Raw genomic sequence first — 13748 nt, 5'->3', positions numbered from 1 at the left:
GTGTAACATTTAAGTTCCCTGGAAGCACAAGTTATAAGAATGTCATATCTTGACAAGTCTTACTAGGTGCCATTTATGTACTGAAGGAAGACATTAAAAAGCAGGCGATTAATCACCGAATAAAAGGAAGCGAGCAAGGCGTAAGTCCTCCTTGGCAGAATAAAAAGAAACTCATCTCCTATAGCCAGAGGGCAGTAAAGCTAAGGAAGAAGCCCAGACTTAATTATAAAGGGCAGTAGAGTTCCAGGGAAGAGGGGAAGAGAAATCTAATGAATTGGGCCAGCAATTCAATTTAATTCAATAAGTAGCAAAGTTCAGGGAAGGTTAACTTTTAGCCTCATCCATAGGCCCCACGTTTGTTATGCCAAGCGTGGCTGGGAAAGAGTAAAGTTATCGAGACCTGGCTTGAGGGCATACGTTTCACTGAACTCAAAAGCCTTGAGACACCAGAGTCCAGAGAACTCTCTCTGGACCTGCCAAAGTAGCCCACTCCTTGCTGTTAGATGGTAAAGCTACTTTCTAGCTTAAACATACAACTGAAGCCTCTGCCTTTCAAGACAACACATGCACCTTTTTTCACACTTCGCCTCATGGCCAGTCACCAATTACCAAAGCCACAATATGCCTGGGGAAGTGCTGGGCATTCTTCTATGATACGGGACATAATGCTTTGGCAAGGATCTCTGGAAACAGTATTAACATGCAGCTCTTGAACTAAGGAGAGAGTAATGGTCCACATTAACGTAAACAGGAAAGCCTGTGTAGATGCTGAGAGGATCAAAAGCCTCAGAGAGGTAGGCATGTTAGAGTGGATAGAATGTCAGACTAGAAGATCCTCTAGCTTCCTAGGTTCTGCAGAAAGACCTGAAAGGCACCCCATGTACCAAAGTGATACAGAATGCACTAGTGAGAAGAACACAGCGTTACTGGAAAGCTCAGTAGTTGCTGTCCCCTGTAACAGGGGTGGTGGTAATACTGTTATAGGACCAAGCTGACTGATCACAATGAGGATTGCCTACAACCCCCCCTCCATAACAGAGGCCAGGTGGACGTATTTAACCAGAAGCAAGTAGAGTTACAATTATCCTAACAGAGACAAGTTGAAGTAAAAGCCAAGAAAGCCTGATTGCAATGAGGTATGCATGTGGTTAATAAAACTCAGTCTCTAGGGTCAAGAGAGTTGGATAGCCAATGACATCTTGCTCAATTTACAAAATGGATGGGGGAAGGAGTGAGGGAAGAGACAGGGAGGAAGAGGAAGAATAGGGGAGAAGAGGGAGAGATTTATGAGGACGTCTCAAAGGCATGATCCTCTGCCAAGTTTATGAGCCTGAGCCTATTTCCAGACCCTGATCCCACTGACAAAAGGAGATGCCTGCAACGCCACATCAGCAACGTGCGGCCCAGATTCCGGTGGCATTTACCACTGCTGCTGTGGCTATCTTTCACCTGGGGCTACACAGGGGTAGAGCGCAGTCTTCAATCACCAGACCACAGAGGAAGGAAAGTAGCCAGCTTTGTTCACAGGCAGATTAGCTCAGTTTGGGGATGCAGGCTAAAATGACCTGCTGCTGTCCTTCTGCCCCACTGAAGACAGAAGTGAGGGGAATCCTCTTACTGAGCAAAGCTCCAGGTGGTGTGCTTTGTGATGGAGCCCAAGGTAAAAATACTCAAAGACACATGCAGCAACAGAAGACTTGGCTAATCGGTCCAGGCCTGGAAAGAGAAAAATCTGAAGATCAGGCATGGGGAGTGTCAATGAAAAGTTAATCAGTCAATCTAAGAAAGGAATGGAAAATTTTATTTGAGCCAAATTGGAGGATTATAACCCGGGAAGATCACTTCGGAAAGCTCTGAGAACAGTTCTGCGTGGCAGAAGTCAAGACACAGTTATGTAAGGTTTTTGAGACAGAGGACTGTACTGTACGTGACGTATTATGACAGTTTTCACAATCCAGATCTAAGCACCACGTGACCCCTTATAAAGAAAGAACATTATTTTTAAGGAGCCTCTCGTCGATACTAGGAGAATGTTGCTCTTTATAGCTGAGCAGGTATTTCTGCCGATGGGGGAGCTATGGTGGATGCACAGTGCAGATACACAGTGCACAGTAAGGGGAAGAGAGGAGGCCAAAGGACAGAGGAAATTTGTTTAAATTTTTCTTGCCTTGCCATAAAACATGAATTTTATGTCACAGAAGGGACATGTTGATGGTATTATTGAAGTGGGTGCAGAGGGCGAGGTTCTTTGTATTTCTAACTAACCCCACCAGAGAGTATCCTCTACAGAAAGGGCACTATGACAACCAAAACGACAGAATTATTGCATTAGTAACTCTGATTTGATCACCCGGCCTGTGTCTTCATCCACCCCAGAGCAGACACAATAGTTTCAAAAAAGACTCCTCTTGTTAAGGATGGAAGATATACATGGGACCAACGGCATTAAGTTCCCACACAACCAAACTAGTTTAGCCACCACGTCCAACCTGCCAGCCACAGACACCAACACAACATCCCGATACAGCTTCCTACCTCAATGAAACAAATCAGCTACTTGGCGGTGGGACCGAACCCAGTTCCTCTTGCTCGAGCACAGCAAGTCGGAGCGCCGAAACCTCAACGTTTGCAGCGAAGTGAGGGTTTACTTGCCAGGCAGCCAGGCTTGGAGATGGAAAAACAAATCTCAAATCCACCTCCGTGGAAGGAAGGGAGCCGGACCGGAGTGCTGGGATAACAAAGAAGCAGGGCGGTGTGAGGCACGGGGGCGTGGGCAGCGTGGCGAGCGTGGTGAAAGGTGTTCTGCGCAGGCGTAACTAAGCTATGGGCCGCCCACGCTTCCAAAAGGGCATGCGCGGACACTTGCGCATGCCCAGTTGGAGGGTCAGGGGTCCTAGCCAGTCTTAATCAGCTCAGCTGGAACCAGGTGCGGCTGATTCGAAGTTCCTAGGAAACAAGTCAGGCAAACATCTTATTGTTTAGGCTACTTGCCATTTGGAGGACAAGCAAGTTTAAAAGAACCTTGATTAGTGAAGGCAGGTGAAATGGATTTAACCTACGGTTCCAGTGACACATTGATTACATGCAACTCCTTCTACCCTGAAAAAGCCAACAGTTAATTTTGAACAGAAAGAATACGTATCTAGGGCATAGGTTTGCCTTTTCTGCTCCACTATTTAAAAAACGTAAAAAGCATTTAACCCACTGGCAGACTCAGAATGACACTGCCCTGGACTTGGACAAAGGCACCACTTTTTAGCAAAAGGGTGCAGTACAATGCTCATGACCCTCGACTCGTCTGGTCTTATGAGTTATCACGACTCCCAGTAGCTGTGTCCCCAAGGGGTAGAATATATACATCTAGCAGTCATGCATGGAAGGAGAAAAAAAGGTAAAAACAAAACAAAACAAAAAAAAAACTATACATAATCTCATCAAATGGTTGCATTATTTTAAGAAAGATTAAATAAATTCTCAGTGTTGAGACAGCTAGAGGGAGAATTTCAACCTTGAGCTCTTTGACTTACCATTTGTCTCTCCACTGTGCATCGCCGCCTTTCCATATTTACACCAAAATCAAAGGACTGAACAAAGAGGCAGGACAGCAGAGAAACAGCGTAAAACATCGACCAGCTTAAACTGGTTTTGTTTCCTTAAAACGGGCTGTTGATTAATCAAACCTGGAGTTAGTTTACACCCACAGCACTGCGCATGTGCAAGGCGGGGACCCAGGCCTCCAGGGTGACCCGGGGAACAAGAATCTTCAGAATGTGAAACTCAGGGGTGTTGCCACCTGAGCCCTTTATAAAGCGGGAAGTCCCTCAGTAAGGAAAATCCAGTTCCCAGCAGCTTGATACCCACACAGGGGCTGATTTCAGACTACCCAGTCAGCTTCTGCTAAGTTTGAAACTCCCTTAGCCCCTTAAATTTTACCTCAACCCTGGATGGAGGAGACAGATTTGAATCCTGCCTCCCGACTAGCTGACCTCACAGTAAAGCTCTTTTTTTTTCTCAAAAGCCTGTGCCATAGAATTGGGCTTCCGGCAGAGAGTCCTTTCTCGATATCAGCAGAAGTAGCCTCTCAGGGATAGATGACCCAGGTTGCACGTTAGGGCCTCATTTATATACAACAATGTTCACATTTGTTTTAATATTGATAAACTGGAATCAACATAAACATCCATCGATAGGGACATTCGTTATATAAAATATGGTCTATACATATGATGGATGAGCATGCAACCATTTAAAATCGTATTTTTTTATTGATTGATTTACCCAGATTGTAATTAGTGGTCGCACCTTGCCTAGAATACAGGATGTTTTGGGTCTAATCCAGTGAGCTATTGACTGCATATTATTGGATTGGTCTTGATTTCCTTAGACATAACACACAAGCACCATCTCTCTGCCATCCCCAATCCACTACCCATCCTTCCAAATTATATGTTTTAGGTTGACGAATGTAATCAAGTCCTGATTCGTAATTATTATGTGTGTCTATAACTCACAAATAAATTTCACATCTGCTATTATTAAAAACTAATATATTTTATCTTGTTTTTAAAGTACATAATGGTATAAGATAATTATCACTATGTAACATTTTAAAAATAAGAATAAATGTAAAATGTATAGCATGATCTCATAAACATTGGTTATTAACCATAATATAAAATTTGGTGCAAATGTATTTCCTTCTTGTACTTTTCCATATTTTTCAAATAAATGTACAATTTTGTAATCTGAAAATAAGAGCTATATTAAGGCAAAAATATGGAGAAGTAAGCAAGAAAAAAAGCAAAAAGAACATGTTAAATGATATAAATCTCTACCCAAGATCTCTTGTGTACCTGATTTGAAACAGTTCAAAAATATTTTTGGAAGCAGTGTTTCTTTGTTGAGCATATTTTCATAATCTCTAACTACATTGAAGTAAATAACATTTCTCTTAAATGAATGCTGGCAAAGTTGCTCTCCAGAGAACAAAGTTTGCTTGAAGAAAAACAGGGTCCATTAGGATTTAGGAAGAACACAGAAGTTAGTACACAAGGTCAAATATAAGCAGGAATGGCTTCTAAGGTCTGGTATTGCCTCCTTCAATCTCACACCTCCTAATTCTTCAATATTAGTTTACCAATGAAGTGGCGGTGAATATTTTCACATTCTTTCTCAGTTAACAAGAATTAAAGCTCCACCCTGATGTATGTAAAAAAGAAATAAGGATAAATCAGGCAATTTATTACTTAGAAAGCCACTTTCCACCTTTTTGTCTGTGTTCTCTCCAAGTGATACAGTTACATTGAAGACAGCTATTCTCTCCAGTTTTATAACAATTGGCATAAATAAATAAATAAAGCCTTGGACATGATGCATGGTATTAAATGCCTCCTCTTTTCATGCAATGCTACTTTGTAGTGGCTGTATCAGAGTCCTATCATTTCTTTTCTTTTTTATTTTAATTGAAGTATAGTCAGTTATACTTCAATGTGTCAGCTTCTGGTGTACAGCATAATGTCCCAGTCAATCATTTCCTATTTTACCTCACCACTTACAGGTGGTAAACTATTGTGGTTTCTTTGTTCATTTATATGGTTGACAAATTAATAGATACTGTTTGTTACCTGAATAGCCACATTAAAGTTCAAAATCGCTTTGAAATTACTACCCATACTAAAGTAAGCTGTACAATCAGAAGGCAAGGAAGGGGTTATTTAATGTCTAGCATATTTAACCATATTTGAAGTGATTAAATTCCCAACAGGAATCCATTTGCGCACTCAAAATAGGATCTACTTCAAGGACTGTTTGTTTATAGAGGGGTTATTTACAAAGAGTGGGAGTAGGGGAGAAAAGGATAGTGCAGCAAGCTGGAGTGACCTGAAGATCAAAGGGAAAAGGACAGACTAGTTCCTAGAATCTGAGAGGGAAGTGTCCTAAAGAATCAGTAGTCTTGGGAGAAGCAGGAATCTTCAGTTGGGAGGCACAGCCAACCCAAGGCATCCTAGCAGGGGCAAAGCTGGGTTAATCCCCCAGTCTCACTTTCCCCCTTCCCTCTGACTTCCTGCTTTGCTTGCCCATTTTCAAAATCCAATCTGAAACAGAAGGCAGGGACACTCCAAAATACAACCTATAAATTTCAGCTTCTCAGGAGGGCAGAGAGCAGGGGAACAGCATAAAATGTGTAACTGGAGGGACAAAAAGAAAATATCCCACGCCATCAGTGAATTTTTTCTCTTTCAACTTGAACATTAAAAAAAATAACAATAATGATAATAGTTTATATTTGGGTAGATCTTTAGTTAATATTTTTGTAATTTTAGAGAGTCAGACTACCTTGGTATGATTTCTTCATCTAATACAATCTGAGATGATATCCAGAGGAGAATTTTGCTATCTGAGGGCTCCTAGATATCCAATAATAGAAGTCTGAAAAAAAAAAAATTGACTGGTTAACATTGGTTAACCAGTGAAGAAAAGTCTCTATTTTTAAGGTGTAGTTTGAATTGCTGTCAAAATTATTCATGTTCCTATTGAACAAGTCAGTTCTATAAAGTTTGCTGTGAGAAATAATAGTTCCCACCTCCACTGTGCTCAATTATCCCTCTCTTTTAGAATTTTATTTATCTCCCTTGCTCTACATAACATTCTTGTGACTTCTTGATTGTCCAATTTCAGGTATTTATTAGTTTGCTAGGGCTGCCATAACAAAATATCACTGACCTGGTAGTGTCAACAAAGAAATTTATTTTCTCACAGTCCAGAGGGCAGAAGCCTGACTGTCGGGATTATAGGAGACAGATTATAGGAGTTGGGGGAAGAACGGGATGAGGACTGGTTTGTTATGTAGGTATTTGCTTAGCTCTCTTGTTCTCATTTATCCCCATGTGCTCCATCCCAAAGGCCCTGCTATTATATCTGCTCTCCTGCTCTTCTGGGGGGCTGGGAAGTCGCCCCAGCTGTGATGAGAGGGGAGGAGGTCTATGGATCCGACTGCTTGTGAAACAGACTTTAAGTCATCCTCCTTTCAAACTCCTCCCACCTTCAGAGACACCTGATCTGACAACTCCCAGGAGTTTGGGGGGGATTATGTGATATAAATGGGATTACTTTTTGGTATTTACCCATTGCTGGATTAATTCTCACTTTTGACAGTATGCTGAGTAATTTACCATTTGTCTTTCGGCATTTCAGCTTTGAAAATTGTGTTGCTCAAGTTTATTTTCCTTTTCTCCTGACTTTATGAATCTGCATCTTAACAAATATTTCCTTTTATTGTTTTAATGGGTTCTCTGGAGAAGGCAAAAGTGTATGAGATTAATCTGCCAACTTTAACTGAGTGTCCAATTTTTTTGCTGTTTTTTTAAGAACTAAATAAATTCATAGTTGGCAAAAATTCTAAAACAGTACTGCAGTCCACTCAGCAACTACCATCAATGTTTTATTTTATTACTAATGTAACAAAGACCTTTTTTAAAAGGGGGGTTAAAATACTCTCAAGCTCATCCTGCCTTTTTTTCTTACTTCATTCTTAATATGGGGCAACTCTTATATTTCCTAATAAAGTAATGAAACCATTCAGAATTATTGACCTAAAGCTTAGTAAACTGTGACTCAGTTCTTTTTTGCTAGTACCCCTTCGTCCTTCCCTCTGCAAAAATAAACTTCCACCCTGACCTCTGCCTTATAGGATCTCAGATTTTTAGTCTCATTATAGTTATTTCTTTGAAAACTTGCCACTTCCTTGTGTTTGATTTTCACTTAAGTACTGATGATGTCATCACATATATACGCTTGCCCACTCATTGGTCATTCAACTTTATATTCACAAGGCTTACGTGGTATGGTGTTGCCATATTCAAAATAAGCTATTGAACATGCTATTTCAGAATAAGCATGTCTATACGTTAACTCTTCTTCTTCCTAGGATATGTATCTTTTCCCTAGTCCTCAATTTTCTTTTAAGAAAGTATCATTCTTCTGATGACTGAGGTTAGACAGTAGACATTTTCCTGTCTCCATCATCTTGCTACATCTAATATGCCAATCAATCCTACCGTATCTTTCTTTAAATAATCTCTCAAAATTTCCACTTCCTCTGCTTTCCTGGTGTCTCTATTGTGGCTCATCTTCATGTCGCTGAAATCCCCACTCAGTAAGTACGAGACTATTCAACAAATTTGTGTTATATTATCGAAATGATAGATTTTGCACACATCTTAATCTGAAATGAATGTTGGAAATGTTTCAACCCCAAATTAAGGTAAAACTTGCTTCTATTAATTTAATCCACATGAGTATCACAATTTATTGATATCTGAAAGTGGAAGGAGAATAAACAAGAACAAAGTGAATAAGTAGTCAGTGTTTTATTATTATTACATCATCGATTTAATTCATGTGGACTTTGGAAAACACTTTCCCCCATATCTATTAAGGTAAAAGCATATTAATATTTATTAAACATTGACTAGTTTATTCACTACCTACTATGTGTCAGTTATTGTGCTGGGGTTTAGTTATACTTGGTTAAGGATACACATTTAAATAATGAAATTGGAATGTGACCTCCCATGTTCCAAGACTAGCAGGAATGACAAGCTTTTATACAACAGGATGTGATATGATGTGCTAAGTGCTAAAATAGAGGTAGGGAAAAGGCAGATGGGGACAGAAAGAGTGTCATTTTAAACTCCAACCAACAAATTCCTGGTGTTAAGGAAGGCTTCTCAGAGGAGGAAGCACTTGGAATGAGCATGGATTATTGTGGGGGATGGCATTCCAAAGTGAAGGCATCAAAGAGACAGGATGATGTGTTCAAGCAACAGTGTATTAATTATTTTTTCACAATTCATCTTTGTATTTCTATCACCTGGGATATATCACACCTCATACTATGTACTGATTAAAATGGTTTTGAAAATTCATTACATTTTATTAACTTAAATGGATGCACCATACATATTAATTAAAAAAAAAAACATACACCACAGGGTAATGCCCTTGGTTTTTTAATAGGTATAATTTTTCTGTGCTCCTGGAACTATGTTCTATATGCCTTGGTTCCTTCCTTCTGAGTGATGAATAGCTGTGTTGAAAATGGCTGAGACTCATGCAAACAGCACAAAATGAACAATCTGTACAGTATGTATGCAAAGTAGGAGGTTTTGTAGAAAGGGCGCTGAACCAGAAATCAAGAAACCAAGGTTCTATTCCCAGACTTGTCTCTAATTAGCTGTGTGACCTTTTTAGAATCAATTATCATTCCTGTGTCCTATGTTCTTAATTTAAAGAGTGACTGCACTAGATAGCGACCGTGTTTCTTTTCAGTTCCTAAGTTATATGTGTCAGTAAAATGACAAATGAACAATTTCCCTTGCCTCTATTCCTTCATACTTGTGTCTGGCAAGATTTGACCTTTGTTTCTAAGGTCAGCACAGAAGCTGGAGTGTCTCTTTTCTGAACTCCCAGAGAATTGGATTTCTAGCTCTCTTAGGCTTTAGTGTAGAATGAGATTTAGAGAATGAGCTCTGGTGCCAGACTACCTGGTTTTACAATCCAGCTTTGCCACTTACTTGCTGTATGATCTTGAAAAGTTTTCTTAATCTCTCTATTTATCTTCTCAACTATTTATGGGGATTCTGATAATACCTAGCTCATAAAGATGTGACTGAAATGGGTTAATGCTCTCAAAGGGTTTAGAAGAGGAATTGGCACAGAGTTCAACAGGTAATAAATTATTATTACTTAAGATATTTACATTCCCAATGACACCCAGAACATGCCCTGCAGAAAGAATTGGGAAGATACAGGATGGATAAATAGCTGACCTCTTTTGCAGGTGTATATTTTTGAATGCTATTTTTAAGTGTTTTTAAAAAGTTTTTCAATCTTACAATTTTTATAATTGTTCCTTGTCAGTTATAGGAACACAATCTGACTAGCATTGACTTTGTGTCATGCAACCTTGCTAAGCTAATTAGTCTAGTGGCTTTTTTGTACCTTGCTTACTGGACTGATTGGATGATTGTTTCAGGTTTTCAATGCACGTGTAGCTGTGGTCTGCATAGAAAGGTGACTTGAATTCTCTTCCAATTGGCAAGGCTGTTTTTCTTACCTTACTGCAGTGGCGTGGGTCTCTAACACGATGTTCAGTTGAAGTGGTAAAAATGGACACTCTTGCCTTGATGCTGATCTTAGAGAAAAAGCAGTCAATCTTTTACCTTGATGGATATGTTAGCAGTGTATTTTTCCTAGATTACTATTACCATGAAATACTTGCAACACCCCAAAATGTTTTCCAAATATAAAGTAATTAGGCATGAATTCACAAAATACAAGTTATAAAACACTGCTGAGAGAAATTAAAGGAGGCCTAAATCAATGGAGAGCTATACTATATTCATGCATTATAAATTGACAATTATTCTCAATTGACCTATAAATTCATTGCAAATTCAATAAAACTTCCACAGGCTTTTTAATGTAGAAATTGACAAGATGATTCTAAAATTTATGCCAGTATACAACAGATCTGGTAGAGGCAAAGCAATTTTGAAATTTATGAACACAGTAGGAGGACTGTGACCACCTACTTTTGAGACTTATAAACTACCTATTATAAAGCTACTACCACAGTCAAAGAAGTATAGTGCTGATGTAAGGAGGCAGTTATAGGTAAGTGGAACAGAACACAGACTCCAGAGACAGACTCACACAGTTATGACCAATTAATTTTCAAAAGTTACCAAGGTGCTTCAATGGGAAAAAAACAAGTCTTCAAAAATAGTCCTGAACAAAGTACATATTCTTAAAGTAAATAATAAACTTTGACCATTATTTTATGTAACACACACAAATTGACTGAAAATGAGTCACATACCTAAATATAAAAGCTAAAACTAAACTGAACTAAAATCTTTAGAACAAAATATAGGAGAAAAGTACAAGGGTTCTTGATAGGCAAAAATTTTTAGGGCACAAAAAGCAGTAATATGAAAAATAATTGATAAATTGAATTGCAACAAAATGACAAACTCTTCAAAACAGTCTACAAAGAAAATGAAAAGGCAAGTCACAGAGAAGGAGAAAATATGTACAATACATGTGTCAAACTTTGAATCTGCGTAATTTATTTTTTATTAAACTCAAAAATGAGGAAATAATCCGATTAAAATAGGCAAAAGATTTAAACAGATGCCTTGCAAAAATAAGTGAGATAAGTGGATAAAATGTACATGAACATGCTCTACATCATTTGTTGTTAGAGAAATGCAAATTAAACCCAAAATTAGATAACGGCTGGTTAAAATGTCCAAAATTCAAAAGATTTACCATGCCTCCTGTTGGTGAGGTTATGGAGCAACTAGAACTCTCATTCCTCACTGAAGGGAATCTAAATTCTATCACCCCTTTGCAAAATAATTTTGGCAGTTTATTAAGTAACTAAACATATGTATAATAAAACCTAGCAATTCCTATCCTAGGTATTTATGCAAGAGAAATGAAAATACATATCCCCAAAATACTTATAAACAAATCTTCCTTGAACATTTATTCAGACGTCAGGGGCATACCCTATGACTGCTTTTACATGAAACTTTAGAAAAGAGAAATTTAATTTATAGTGAAAAAAAAGGAGATTAGTGATTTCCTGGCATTGATTGTAGGGGTTTGAATTGACTAAGAAGGGACATGGAAAACATTTTTGGGTAATGCAAGTGTTCATAGTTTAATTGTGGTTACTCATTAAAATATACACTTAAATGGGAAATTTTATTGTATGTAAATCAAACTGAGTTCATTTTATTGCAAAAAGGCTTCCGGGTGTGTTTTTTGCATAGGATCTTAAATGAAGGGAACTATTCATCTGCAGATTTATCACATCCTTTCATATCCTGTGGTGCGAATTACCTAGGCAAGCCCCGAAGCTGAGCTAGTCTACTTAACCTCATTCTCAAGTAATCCTTCTCTTTACTGAGATTCTAAGATGCCTAGTTGTGGGAGCCTCAAACTTGTGGAGGAAAATAAACCCATGTCCTCACACGTAGCAGCATTTCTGCTGTCATATCTCCTCTGGAAATAAATTTGCTGATGTTAAAGTTTGTATTTAGAAGATACACTCTGTTTAAGCCCTTCATGCACTCCACTGTATTTCAAATGAGAATTATCTGATTGAACATTAAAAAAATTTAAAGTGCCTACAACTCTAGAAATAACCTGTGATTATATTCTATACAACCTGACATATATTTTCAAGGGGATTTAGAGAGATTTAGAAAGAAATTCTATCAAAAATATAAATTTAAATTAGAATTATTTCCAAATGTTTGCCCTTCCTTCTTTCTGTTCCCAGAAATTACCCCCTTTGCTGGGTCCATAAGCATAGAATTAATCACAAGGCAGTGAGTATGACAGTATAGTTTAGACTAGACAAGTCACATAATCATTCATCAACTTCCTATATAAAACATTAACTTTTACTTTATTTCCATCAAGTTAAAATTATCATAGTACTTTTTAAAATGATCACATTTGCCCTTATTACAAGTGTTTGCACTTTACTGTAAAAGTCAAAACTCAGGCAAAGTTTACTGATACTCCATCAGAAAATGATGTAGGGATTAAAGTAGAATATATCCAGTTTTCCATCCCATAAAAGTGAGAACCACGTGATACAGGATGCCGGCTGACTTGACTTTTCAACGTGTTATCTAGACAATTTATTTGGTGCCCAGCTGAATGATACACATATTAAAGTGACCTTGTTGGACTGGATGGCTTACAATCTACTGTATCTGTTTATATATCCACTTAAAAACCTTTGGTAAATTAAGAATTGATTATGATTTTCTTGCCACATATTCTTAAAATCTACATTTATGACTTAGTATAATATCCATTTGTTCAATTATTCAAACTCTAACATTGCTATTTTGGGTGTTGTAAATTGTCTGCAGATTTTTATTTTATTCAAATAAGTATAAAATCGCATGTAGCTGGAGATATCCCTATTGACTATACATATGAACAAGCTCAAAAGCTTGATGTAATCCCTCTGAAGATTATAAGACTCTGCCTAGACATAAGAATTCAATAATGAGCATGTTTTATAAACTGAAATTGATGAGAGAATAGTTCTATGTAGAATTTAGATACTTTGCAGTTTGTGACTTGAAGTCAAATTGTTTTTCCTTTCATAACATATATTTCCTGACTACAAGTGTCGATTAGATATTCTATGCATGGATAAGAATAATGCCACCAAAGTTTTGAGGGAAGAGAAGTATGTAACAGTCTAATGAATTTGGGAGCATACACCATCACTATTTACCATCCCTAATTCCATGTCCAAGTAATACAGCTCATTATATAGCAGAAATCCATATACAAACAATGTTTTAAATTTATACTGGTAAACTATTTTTATAGTGCCATTTGGGTCTCTCAATCAATTCTGAAATCTTTCATTAATATCTATGCCTATAAACATGCCTCTACAATGATGGATAAAGTCAAAGTTCTTTTAAGATGATGTTTTATTACCTTTCTGTAACTTAGCTTGTTTTAAATTATGTTTAGTCACTTGATAAATGTTTCTTGTGTATTCCTTTTCTCAAGGAGTAATGCAGGACGGAGCAGTAAAAGGCATTGTATTTAGGGGCAGAAGATGGTGCCTACTATGGGTCTATGAAGTGAGACGCAAAGGGAAATTGAATACTATTCCATCTTTGCAGAATTTGAAACAC

General features: G+C 37.8%; 1 long non-coding RNA gene across 1 annotated transcript in view; it reads right to left on the bottom strand.

The window, feature by feature from the left end:
* LOC140697358 (uncharacterized) overlaps positions 1–2767 on the bottom strand; it is a 76456-nt gene extending 73689 nt beyond the window's left edge. The window contains exon 1 of the long non-coding RNA XR_012074316.1: positions 2536–2767. This is a non-coding gene — a long non-coding RNA (uncharacterized lncRNA). The remainder of the gene's footprint in view (positions 1–2535) is intronic.
* Between the last annotated feature and the right edge of the window lie 10981 nt (positions 2768–13748).

This window comes from Vicugna pacos, chromosome 7 (genome assembly GCF_048564905.1).
Source record: "Vicugna pacos chromosome 7, VicPac4, whole genome shotgun sequence".
In the NCBI taxonomy this organism is placed as follows: domain Eukaryota; kingdom Metazoa; phylum Chordata; class Mammalia; order Artiodactyla; family Camelidae; genus Vicugna; species Vicugna pacos.
Note: the sequence above shows the minus strand (reverse complement) of the source record. Positions and strands in the feature narration are given on the sequence as shown.